Here is a 12,031-nt window from a genome sequence, read left to right on the forward strand (position 1 = left end):
TCAGGAGAGTCGTTGCCAAGATGAATTGGTTGCACATTTCTGATACGAATGCTGGCGAAAGACTTTTCGCTTCTGGAGAAACAGATGAGAAGTTCCCTTTGTGAGAATACATCAGATGGCAGCAAAATCACAAGAAATCTGATTAGTTCGACAAGTTGTCAATTTTCACAGACTCTCTATTCAGGCAGGGAACATTGATGGGTTTTGTGTGTGGAAGACAGATGTTCTCTTTACAGTCTCTAAGAGAGATAATAAAAGTTCCCTGTCATATGCCAACCTGCATTGGAACAACCCCAAAAAGAGATAATAATGTGCTGCCACTGTTTCTGGTTCTTTGTACCAGACATTGGAAGGCACAAGAAAGTGGATCTAAAAATAATAACAGATGCAAAGTCGTTTGTGCTATGTAACTGTGGTTCTGCTGCAGAAGACTTTGCTTTTCTCTTTGTTTTCTAATATTATCTATTTCATTTATGTTTGTTGTGAAGGATGTATTAGAGAAATGTTCATTATGGACAAATGCACAAGACTGCATATCAGGATAATAAAACTAGGCAATAATAAAATATATATATATATCTACCCTACTCTTTTTTTAAAGTGTTTAGTTAGTTTTTTTCAATTGATGAGCTGTTAGATCAGCCTGAAATAATGAAAGTGTGTATGATGAAGGGAGAGGAGAGAAAGGGCAGCATTTAGAGCCAGACAGTGCTAATTGGTTTGAATTGACAATGAAACACTTGTATTCAGAAAAGAGTAAATGTCATTTATATTATGATCCATACTTAATGTCAGCTCAACTCAACCCCTGAATCTAATTATCTTAGCATTTTTTGGTTGAATTCATATTTGATCCTCCAGTACCAGGATCTGTTTCTGTAGATGTACTTTTGGGCTGGAGCCAAGATTACAGGGAATATGCGGTCCTGAGTCTCATTTGGATGCGTGCTGCAGCTCACAAGAGCAGCTGTTTTGCAAGATGTGTGCTCCCAGTTTTCAAAACTTCTATGTAAACATATGATTGTGTGCAGTTATTGTAATTTTGGGTTGAAATTTTAAGATTAAATAAATTCTTAAATTAGCAAAATGCTAACATTTCTTAATCTGAGACCTGAGTTAATGAAGAAACCTCAAATTGTAAATCTGGTACTAGCTACATCTTCTTATTGAACAAGAGGAACAGTGGCAAAATCACTGCTCTGATGTGGAGACATTCTGAAAAAAACAAACAAAAAAACCCTGATTCTTTAATACAGAATTAGAACAAACTGAAAATCACTGGACACATGGGAGATCATCTAATGTTATATCAAGCCTTTGTATCGCTCGCCTCTTCTGTAGCTGTTAAAGGTTTTAGTCTGCCACATAAGTTTATGGACACAAGAGCTAGCAAAGACACTGCACAATGAAGAGAAAGTTGCTGACATGATGCTCTGCCACTGGAATTCCTATGAGGCCAGATGAATCAAACTGAAAGAAAAATGGAAGTCAAATTTGTAGATTTTATTTCAACACAACAAAAGAATGAAAAAAAAAGAAGAAAGAAAGAAAGAAAGAAAGAAAGGAAGGAAGGAAGGAAGGAAGGAAGGAAGGAAAAGGAGAGCTCCAGGACTGTATTGTCAAAGAACTTTATAGTAAATTAGCACATGGCACTGTGCCTCTAAAAACAGCAGAAGCACTTTTAGGGACATTTTGTGTTAAATTTCTCAATAGTACTTAAATCTTGATTGTCAAAAGCGATTTGAAAAGCTGAAGTTTGTTGACTTGCTAGGTGACTTTAGGTTCCCTAATGAAAAAAAATGATGCAGATTTTCTGCAAATCTTACTCTCCCTTGAAGGGTACAATCCAAAATTTTTATTTAGTAAAATAACACTAAAAAGCTACTTTTTTTTTTCTTCATGTTGATTTAGAAGTCAGCTTTCTTTTAGCTTTGAAAAAAAAATGAGTCTTCTACATAGATTTAGGTAGAATATGCACCCTAAAATCTTTATTGCTGAGTTAAATCGGGCTGTCTCACATGCAAAACATTCATTGGGAAATACTAGGAACCTATGGTCTTTCCTACACACATGAATTTAATAGCCAGTGTAAACTCTTTCTCTTTGATTAACTTACTCAGAAATTTTGACCAATCAATTAGTTGTTTAGGAAGAAGTAATTTAGCAGGCAGCATTAGCTCTTAATTAATTCTGCATCAGTGTCTTGATTTACTTTATGGACAAAATGTAAAAATTGTTTTTCAATATCTCTTTTTGACACATTAATCATGTGTTGGTTTCTTCTTGCCTTTTTGTTTTTGTCTTTTTTTGAAAGCCACTGTTTCATTGATCATGACCACTGTAACATTTAAGGTGAACAGACAAACCCCATCTTTAAGCAACATCTTCCATCTGTGTCTTGGCACAGAAAGTTTCTCTTTATGCCAGTCACTTAAACCAGTCAGTCATCTGGAAGTCAGTCACAGGTTGTAACTCAAGGAGTTTTATTTAACTTCATACAAATCTTTCTCAGAGCAAATTAGTGAAAATTAGGAATCCTGAGCTTTGCTTAAGGTTATATAGAAAAATCTAATCTTTTTGGCAGAGAGTCTTTTGCCTAATTACCTCCAAATATAGTTATGACTTCTGTTTCTGCTCCGCTTGTCCTTATTTTTCCCTCTCTCCCTCTTAGCCTGCCTCCTCATTGCATTCTTGTTTTCCAGCAGGGAAAGTCCTGCCTTTCTCTTTTATGTTGCTCATCCTAGCCTGAGTCTTCATGAACAGGAAGAACGTCCAGAGTTTTCCCTCCACCTGCTTCCGTCAGCAGTTCCAACTCTTCTGTCTGGCTTCTCTTCTCATCTCCTACCTTTCTCCCAGCTTTCTGTTAGATCCTTTATTTCTTGTCCTAGAGATTTCTGTCCTTTCAACCCAAACAGTCTGAATCTTTCCTCCCTTAGTACCATTGCCCCTTCAGTCCTTCTTTCTTCTCTGTGCCACTCCCAGACTGTAAAGAGTGAGAATGTTACATTTCTCAAAATGCTGCTTAGAAATATAAACCTTTTGGGCTCTTCTTGAGACTGAGTAATTTATAGATTAAATATTTCTGCCATATGCATCTATGTCACAGTGACTACCAAGTCATGGAAATGTTGGTAGAAAGAAAGCTCTGGAGATCACCTAATCCAGGCTACTGCTTCAGGTGGGACTGTCACCAGCACTAGAACCAGGTCAGCTGTGGCATTACCTAGCCAAGTCTTGAAAACCTTCAGGGATGGAGATTCAAGAGCTTCTTTGGGTGACCTGATTCAGAGTTGTGCTGTGCTCTCTGTGAGCTTTTCCCCTTGAATGTACAACACGAACTGTTAAAACTACAATTTGCGGTCACTATTGTAGCTTTACAGCTTTTACAGTTTGGAATATTGACAGACAATAAAACAAGGGTTTTAGGTTTTATTTGTTTCCACTTGTAGGTTTCTACTAAATCAGCTCTTAGCTTCTACTTTGCTGGACTGAATATCCACACCTTCTCCTTCTAGGTTGTATGTTCTGGGTCTATGACCATCCTGGTAGCCCTCTTCTTGAACCCTCTTTAATTTCTCAACATCCCTATATGTTGTTAAGTTATATATACATAATTTCTAACATTCCAACATCCCTGGGAGAAGTGGAGGTGAAAACAATATTTCAGATGCAGCGTCACTGCAGCTGTTCAGAGAGTAAGAATTTCACTCCATCTACTGGCCACATTGCTCATGGTGCAGCTAGTGGGTGGTCTGCCTTTTTTGCAATGAGTCAAGTATCGGCTCATTTTTGGTGTGGCCTCTGTCCCAAGTCCTTTTCTGCAGGGTGTTCCTAGTCAGTCAGTTCCCAACTGGTGTTGATTCATGGGATTATCCTGTTGTAGGTGTAGAACTTTGTCCTGGTCCTTGTTGATCCAGAAGATGCTTCTTTTTGACTTAATTCTTGAGTTTGTCAAGGTCTCTTCAGGTTGAAGCCCTGACATTCAGCATGTCAAGCACTCTGCCTAATTTAGTATCACCTTTAAATTTGCTGAGGATGTACTCCATCTCATCATCCAGGTTGTCAATGAAGATATTGAACAATATTGACGTCATTATTGACCCCTTGCATGCTCTGCTTGTTACCAGCCACCAATTAGATGGCAAGCCATTGATTGCTCCCTTTCAGCTTGGCAGTCCAGCAATACAATACAACTCTGCTTCTTTTCTTCACTCTGATTTTTTGATTTTTAGGAAGGAAAAAGTTCAAAATCCCCAGGGAGAAGGGAAGTAAAATCCATAGAAGTTATGAAGAGAAATTTTGAGAGACAGGAAGCAGAGTCATAAATTGTGTCTTTCAACTGCTAGTAAGAAGAGTAAGGAATGGTCAAGTTTTTTGTTGTTGTTGTTTTTGTTTTGTTTTGTTTGTTTGTTTGCTTTTCAAGGAGCTTATAAGCACAAGATTTATTGTTTTTTCATTGATCTGGGAGACATTTTTCTAGGTAACATCTGCTTCATTTCCACAGGTGATCAAGATGCTTGTAGCACAAAGCACTGCAAAAATCTTGTTCAGTGACAGTTGTTTTTTGGCAGAATAGTTAAGAAAATAAATACCTTAAAGGGGCATGACTTACACTGAATTTCAACAGATAAGTGGGAATACATAGAAAGAAAATGGATACTGCTTGGCCTCCTTGATTCATATTCACTTACTTACAAATTTCGTAGTGGTCATCGTTGTTCCATAATTCTTGGTGATACCACTCAGCCAAAGAGCAACCCTGGCAAGGAAAAAAAAACTGCCTTCTTTCCCTGATCTTGTAAAAACAGACTAGGTTAGTGTTAACTTCTTTATCCCTGCATCCCAATGATTCTCCACTTTTGATTTCAGTGCTTACCCTTTAGATTCCAAAATTTCTCCACTCTACTTCCATGAAGAATGCATTTCTCTTATTCACTATATATATAGTGAAGAAATATATATATATATATATTTCTTTTTGGTGTGATTTACAAAACTTTTGGTCCTTGACTCAGTTTCTGAGATAACTCGTTTTGATTTTGTGCTTTTTAGTTTTGTTAATAAAGTTGAGTCATTCAGAGTGCCATGTTCCTCAAGCATTAAGGAAATTTGCTGCTGTGCAAGACTGCTCACACTGGAGAGCACATTAGGACAAATTCTGTGTTTTGTTGTTGTCGTTGCTCTCATGAAGTGTTGGATGGGAACAGAATTACTCTTGTTTCAATACTGGCCTGTGCTTGCAGGGAGTGGTGATTTGACAACCTTCCACAGAGACTGCTAGATGTATACTTTGGTGCTGTTACATTTCTAGGACCTGGAGTTCACCTCATCACAGATGATAATGGTATCTTACACTCAAAATAAAGCAATAGTAATGAAGTAGAATGGGATCCTGTTGCTAATGAAGTGTCAATCAATTTTACTGAGTTACAATGCTTGTTTACTCTTTCAGTTGTAAGTTAATACTCAGCAGACTTTCTTATTTGAATTATTAATAAAGCATTTTGTTCCATCTAAGAATGCAAAAACAGCTTTGAATCACAAAGGTATGAAAATGCTCTGTGCTCATTCTCAAGGTGTCACTGTGGATATATAGCTTGGAACTTAACAACAAAATACAAATGCTCTTACTTCAGCTTCACCAAAGTTATTAATGAATGAGATTATTAAATATTAAGTTAACAAGAGCTTTTATTTTGCACCTGACTCAACTGCCTTCCTGTCTGTGGCATGTGAGAGCTAGCCAGGCTGCAGCAGGAGGAAATACAGCTTTCAAAACAAAGAATACAGTATCTCACAGACTCTAATTTGTGAGCTCAGCCCAATATTTCCTTTTTCTTTGAGTACAGAATTGAATTTGTCAGCTCCTCCAAAAGGTAAGTAAAAATAGATTTTATATTTGGTTTCACCTTTGAGGGACAAAATTCACAGATTTTGAGTCTAAATGGGACCCTTATGACTGTGTGGTCCCACCCCAGCTCATAGCAGAAGTTTCAGGGTCTCCATTAATATTTCTCAAATAAAGTTCACAGCTAGAGGCCAAGAGCATCCTTGCAGAACACCTCCTAGCTGCGGGGTATGTTGTAGGATTATGCCGAAAGAATAAGCATAAGAATAAAACTAGAACTTCTGGAGTTCAATTAAAATAAATGAGGAATAATTAAATTGAATTTGTTACATTTAGTTCAAATGTCATTAATATTGATATTTTAAAAGAAATTGATCCAGTGAATTCATTTTAAAATTTGGCACATTTTTGTATAATATATACATTTTTATCATTCCAAATGTTAATGGGGACTACGTAAGTTCAAGAAAATAAGGTCTTGTGAAGTGTTTGCTTACTGAAGGAATAGATTGGGGAGAGGAAAAGCATGTTAACTTTTTTAGAAATCTAAAAAAATACATTATTTTTCTAAAACACACTGAGTCCCTTAATTCTGGAGTGAACTCAGGGGTCTGATTAAAGAATTCGTGCCTGAATTACAGATTTTTCAAGTACATTCTTCACCAGTGTTGTAATGAATAACATGGCAAGGGCAGTGCTTTGTATGTCAGGACTGTGTTCTGCATATTGCTGCAGACACTGGTCAAAATATGCCTGATGCGGGAGGCAGCAGCAGAGGGATGCGTTTGCTAGGGGGAATTAATATTCCTAGGTTATTGTTGTGAGAAGAGTAACTGCATTGCACTGTGAAAATGGGCGAGAGCATAAAACAGGAGACAGTTTTATGAGGCATCTGGTCACTGTATGAAATCTGAGATGTCAGGAAATAGGAAGGCCATCCTAGCAGGCAAAGGAAGGCATCCGTGTGCTCAGCTTGTTTAAGCCTTTCAGTTTGCAGCCTGAACCATTTAGACACCAATTAGGTGAGTGAGGGAGAAGAAACTTGGTTTTCTTCTGAATGCTGATGCTTGGTGACCTCGCCAGAAAGGCTCTGAATCTGATGGCACAGGACTCACCAGATAATGCATTATGCATTAATGCATAAAGAACTTTCTGATGCGTTAGTTTTTTATTGTGGCTGCTAACTTTAAAGAAGGGCCAAGAAACTAAACTAGCACTTGTAGAGTCTGTTTTATGGTTTTAGTGTTTATTTTGTTTCCATTACATAAAGGAAGTTATTAAAACATTTTTAAATTCAGTTGCTTAGTTCTGGCTTCTTTATTCCTTCTTTGATGCACTTTATCTTTCATCCATTTTCAGTAAGCGTATTAGCAAAATGCTCCTATATTTTTTTAAGGCAAACATTCTAAGAAAATATTGATGCTTTCCTGTGCTGTTTGCAGAAATTGAAATGACCACGAGATAAGCTCTTAGTTATATTTTCACCCTCTAGCTGTTTCAGAACCTGGAAGCCTTGATGTGAGGCTTTCACAGCAGCAAAGTGGTTTTATGGCTAGTGGTTTGTGGGCTTGCTTTGGTCCCCAGTGCAGCTCCATCCTCAGTAAACACCGAGGGGGGCTGCTGAGGTGAGGGCCAGGAAGCCGTGTGCTCTTGCTAGTAGGGGGAATATACTCTTTTTCTCGGTTTACATTCTGTAGGGTTTATTGCCTTAAAAGACTCTAATAATAATAATAATAATAATAACAATAATAAATAAAATCAAATTAAAGCCACGTTAACTATGCTTGCTTTAATTCTCTCCAGATGGAAGTGAAGCATAATGTAACTTCCCTGCTTTAAAAGTTACCTGGGGTCAAGTTTCCTTAGTGTGTCTGTGGAAACAAGCTCTGGATCTGTCTTTAAGATTTTGGTTTCACCTTAGATCTGAAAGGGTTTTTGAAACAGAGGGGATTTGATTTAGATACATGACTACAGGGTATTGCACTCTCCCTCACCATCTGAAAAGCTGAAGTAAAGCTTTTGCCATTTAAAGCTGGTATCTCCTGAACAGATGGTGAGATTTCAGCACTGTGTAACCTAGACCCATGTGGAAAATCAGCCAAATGCAACCACCAGCTATGAAGCCTGCAATGAAAGTTTACATAGAAGAAGGTAAACATGGAGTTCACTATATTCTCTTTATCTAGCATTAATCTACACAGTAGTCCATAGCATTCTAGTATTTTAAATAATGAGATAAGAGGAACTTCTATGGGAAAGCACAATTTTCCAGCCACATGTTATTTATGTTCTGCTTTAGCCACTGAGCTTTGTAGATGGGCTTCTGGCGTGCAAAGTTCATGTTTACTTGTACAGCAATACAGGAGTGATGTTTGTAGTGAACTTCCAGAACTGACACACTACACCAGCTCACAAAGACCCAGGAAGTTCATATGGTGGGGCTTTTCTTGAAAAATTTCCTCTGACTTATTCTGTGAGATCAAACCTACACATTTGCATTAAAATAAATAACATGCTCTACTGTAAGATTATTCTTTGTAAGCAAGGGAAATTGAGGGACTGGAGATCTGAAATTTATATTTATCATAACAGTTCTCTCCCAATCCAGAACAGATCTGTATGTATTCTGATGTTTCTGATAAAATGAGATTTGTACAGAAAATACCATGCAATGAAAGAACAATATCAGATACCCTCAGCATCATTCAATTCTGTCTGAAATTTAGGATAAAGAAGGTACATTTTTTGTAAGGGGAAGGTGTTTGCCAAGTCTTTACATCTTTTGGCAGATTGAGATCTATATCTCAGTCTTTAAGACTGCATGAAAGCTGTATAAACTCTGAATCAGATATACTTACTGGTTTGGGGCATTGCCAGTGCTCAAAACATGATAGTGGGAATGCATTCATTTAGTTCTTCTGGAAGAATACAGCCTCTGAATGCTTTGGAGCATTTAGTATGTGTATATGTGAAGAATACAGACCAGTAGAAACCATCTGATGTACATTATATTTGTAACCATGATATTCTTTAACATATTCTATGAAATTAAAAAATAAATATTTATAATTTTAAAACCACTTTGTTGTTGTCTTTCATTTGGGCTCTAGAATTGGAAGGAACCAAGTATGCTTTATTATAATTTTATGCTTATGAACAGTCCTAATGAAATCTGTGTGAAAATGGAATACTGTTAAAAAAAAAAAAAAAAAAAAAAAGGAAGCACATACTTATATATTAGCTTTTTTTTTTTTTGTAGCTGCAGTTTTCATGTGTGATTTCAGTCTAATTACTTACAGGTTAAGGTTCAACTGACTTAAAGTTGTCTAAAAGAAGGTGTTCCTCTAAATCCGTTGCACCTCCTTTCCTCTTCAGAAATAGAATAGAGAGAGATCTCTAGGGAATATCTGAAAGTGCCCTCTCTTTCTATAGAAGGAGCATAGATAACTGGTTCAGACAGGAAACCTAATATTTAAGCAGCTGAAGTTAGATGCCTCATCCATGGTATTTTCTGCCTGATTCATTACAACTATCCTGGAAGTGAAGATAAATGAAGTCTTAGAACACATCCTATTGGTCTCGTGCCTTATTTTCAGAAGTGATCACAGGTGGAGTACTGGTGTGGCACACGTAATTCATGTACACTGAGCCTTGTCTGGTTATTTTCTTACCAATTTTATGGGCTGCATTGGTAATGTTCCTTGCTTAGAAATCCCAGAGATGTGATTTGAAGGTGACTCGATCTCTGGCTGAATATCAGCTTTGGGATATTCCTGGGACAAGCCATGTCAAGTAGTTATAGACATTTCAAAGTCAGGTTGGACAGGGCCTTGAGCAACCTAGCACAAGATATCTCATGGCAGGAGCATTGGACTAGGTGATCTTTAAGGGTCTCTTCCAACCCAAACCATTCTGTGATTCTATGACTTCCAACCTGCACTAGCTGACCTCTGAAGAGAAAATGCTCTTTGTGTTATTTTGCAAGGCTTTGGTGAAAATCAGTGCATTCAAGGTTCGGTGATGCTGGCCACACCCAGGCTGAGCACATGTATGTGGTATGACTTGTTTTTAACTTGTGTCTCCTGTTCCCTTCCCACAGACACATAAGAATGTGTAGGTGATGAACAGCAACATACATCTAGGTCTGGACCCGGTGCAGGTTGGGATATGTGCCTACATCAAAGCATTTGGAAATGTTCCTTGTCAACAGCTTAGATACGGCTTCAATTACTATGGTGATGGGCCATATATATCACAAGATTCAGCAAGACTAAAGAAAACCAACCTGTATATTTTTCTGGCTTTTCTTTAGCTACTGCAGCATTTAGATGTAAGATAAACAAAAGAAGTCAAAATATGCGATCTCAGATGAACTGTGTTTCTTAAATCAGAAGCACGCATTCTGTGGTGCAGGCAATTTCCATTCCCTTCTGATTAGTAACTAAATAATAAAATCGCAGCAATTTATCATTATTTTGCATAAAATACCATTGCAGCAGCTTTGACACAATGAGCTTTGGCCTATGTAACAGCGTGGGCTGAGTTCTGTATATTGAATTCTAAAATTGGAAATGTGGAAACCCCCAAGCTCTATACACAGTATCAATATATAACAATATTTCAGGAAGAAACAAAGGCAAACCAAATAGCTGTCATTCAAAATATATTTCAGGGATTTTGGTCAAAAGCCATAGTGAGTTTGGATTGCTCATTATTTTTTTAAAGGATTTTTTAGAAAGAAATGTATTAATATGCACAATATAAATCTAACCCCATAGGTCACAGAGAGTTTGCAATTTGCAAGTGCTTTAGGAATAGTTGTTAAAGATTGGAGAGGAGGGGTAGGAAGTGTCAGTAGGAGAAATAGTGCTGTAGTGCTAATGAGCAGATGCTCAACTGTGTATTGAGAGACCTCCTTGCAATTAAAAAATAGTTGTAGGTAGGTGGAGATCATTCAGCTGCCTGTGTGCTCTGAATTGTACCTTGACCAGCTTTTTGTATGTCGGATGCATTTTGATTAGAACAACAACAAAAAAGGTGGAGGGAATAATCTGTAGATAGCGGCTGATTTGGCAGCAATGTTTTGTGCAGTAGAAAAGTGAGACGTGGGTGCCACGGGTACTTCTGTTCTGGAAGAAGTCAGGTGTCATTCATGTGACAATAGCTAGTGCTTCCTACCGAAGTGCTTGCTCCTCTGTGGGGCAGGGAACAGGAGGGCAGAGGGACAACTCCTGTCTCACCTCTTCTGGCAATGGGTTGTTGGGAAAGAGAGGAGTTTCAAATATTTGATTTCCCAGCCCTTACCAGGGAGTTCAAAGAGGAGAAATGAGAAGCAAGAATCAAAAGTAGAGGTTCTGTGGGGGCTGGCTTAATCCCATCATTGTGGTCAGGGCAACGTGGAGGTGGTTAGCATGGGCAGGTCAGGCAAAGCTGCAGCCTCTGTAACAGGGAAAGTGGGTGAGAAATAAGTGGATTTGAGAAACATTGTTGCCAGCTCTGACTTTACATATAATCTTGTCCTATTTATTAGAGAAACACTTCAAGGTTTAGGAAGCAGGTGCAACTGGCACAAGCAGAATAGCTTAGTAAGAGTAGCTCAGTTCTGTAGGCATTACTCGCATATGCACTTTTTTCCTCCCTGTCCCCTGCCTTTCTACCCTTCTTTTTATTCTCCAGGTTAGGGGGCTTATAGCATAATTAGAAATTGAATTATTTATGAGAAGTCATTAAAACGGGTGGCTTGCAGATTAGTCAAAGACAGGAGATGTGTGACATGAAACTGCTTTTTCCTCTGTTGGTTTCACACACAGTGATTGCATGGAAGCCTAGATAAAGTGTTTTAAGCTTTGGAAGTAATAATAATAATAATGAATAAGAATAAGAATAATATAATAAAAAAGAATGCTTTGTGATATTACCAATGTGTGTGTGTGTGTGTGTGTGTACAAATACCCATATCGGTGTTGTGGGAAAATTGCAAATATGGTGAAGATTAGCCAACAGAAGGATATTTTGAGGAGACAAAAGGAAGGAATAGGTCAAGACTCATTATGCAGCTTTGGAAATCAGAAAATGTAATTTCTCTGCCAACTGGAGGAGTTTATGAGCCTAATGAAATTTAAAATCAGTGGGAGCTCATTTAATAGCAGTAATATACATAGTATTCTACTAATATTATAAGGA

General features: G+C 37.7%; 1 protein-coding gene across 1 annotated transcript in view; it reads left to right on the forward strand.

The window, feature by feature from the left end:
- CACNA2D1 (calcium voltage-gated channel auxiliary subunit alpha2delta 1) overlaps positions 1–12,031 on the forward strand; it is a 404,847-nt gene that overhangs the window by 108,088 nt on the left and 284,728 nt on the right. The window lies entirely within an intron of this gene.

Source organism: Cygnus atratus, chromosome 1 (assembly GCF_013377495.2).
Source record: "Cygnus atratus isolate AKBS03 ecotype Queensland, Australia chromosome 1, CAtr_DNAZoo_HiC_assembly, whole genome shotgun sequence".
NCBI classification, from domain to species: Eukaryota; Metazoa; Chordata; class Aves; order Anseriformes; family Anatidae; genus Cygnus; species Cygnus atratus.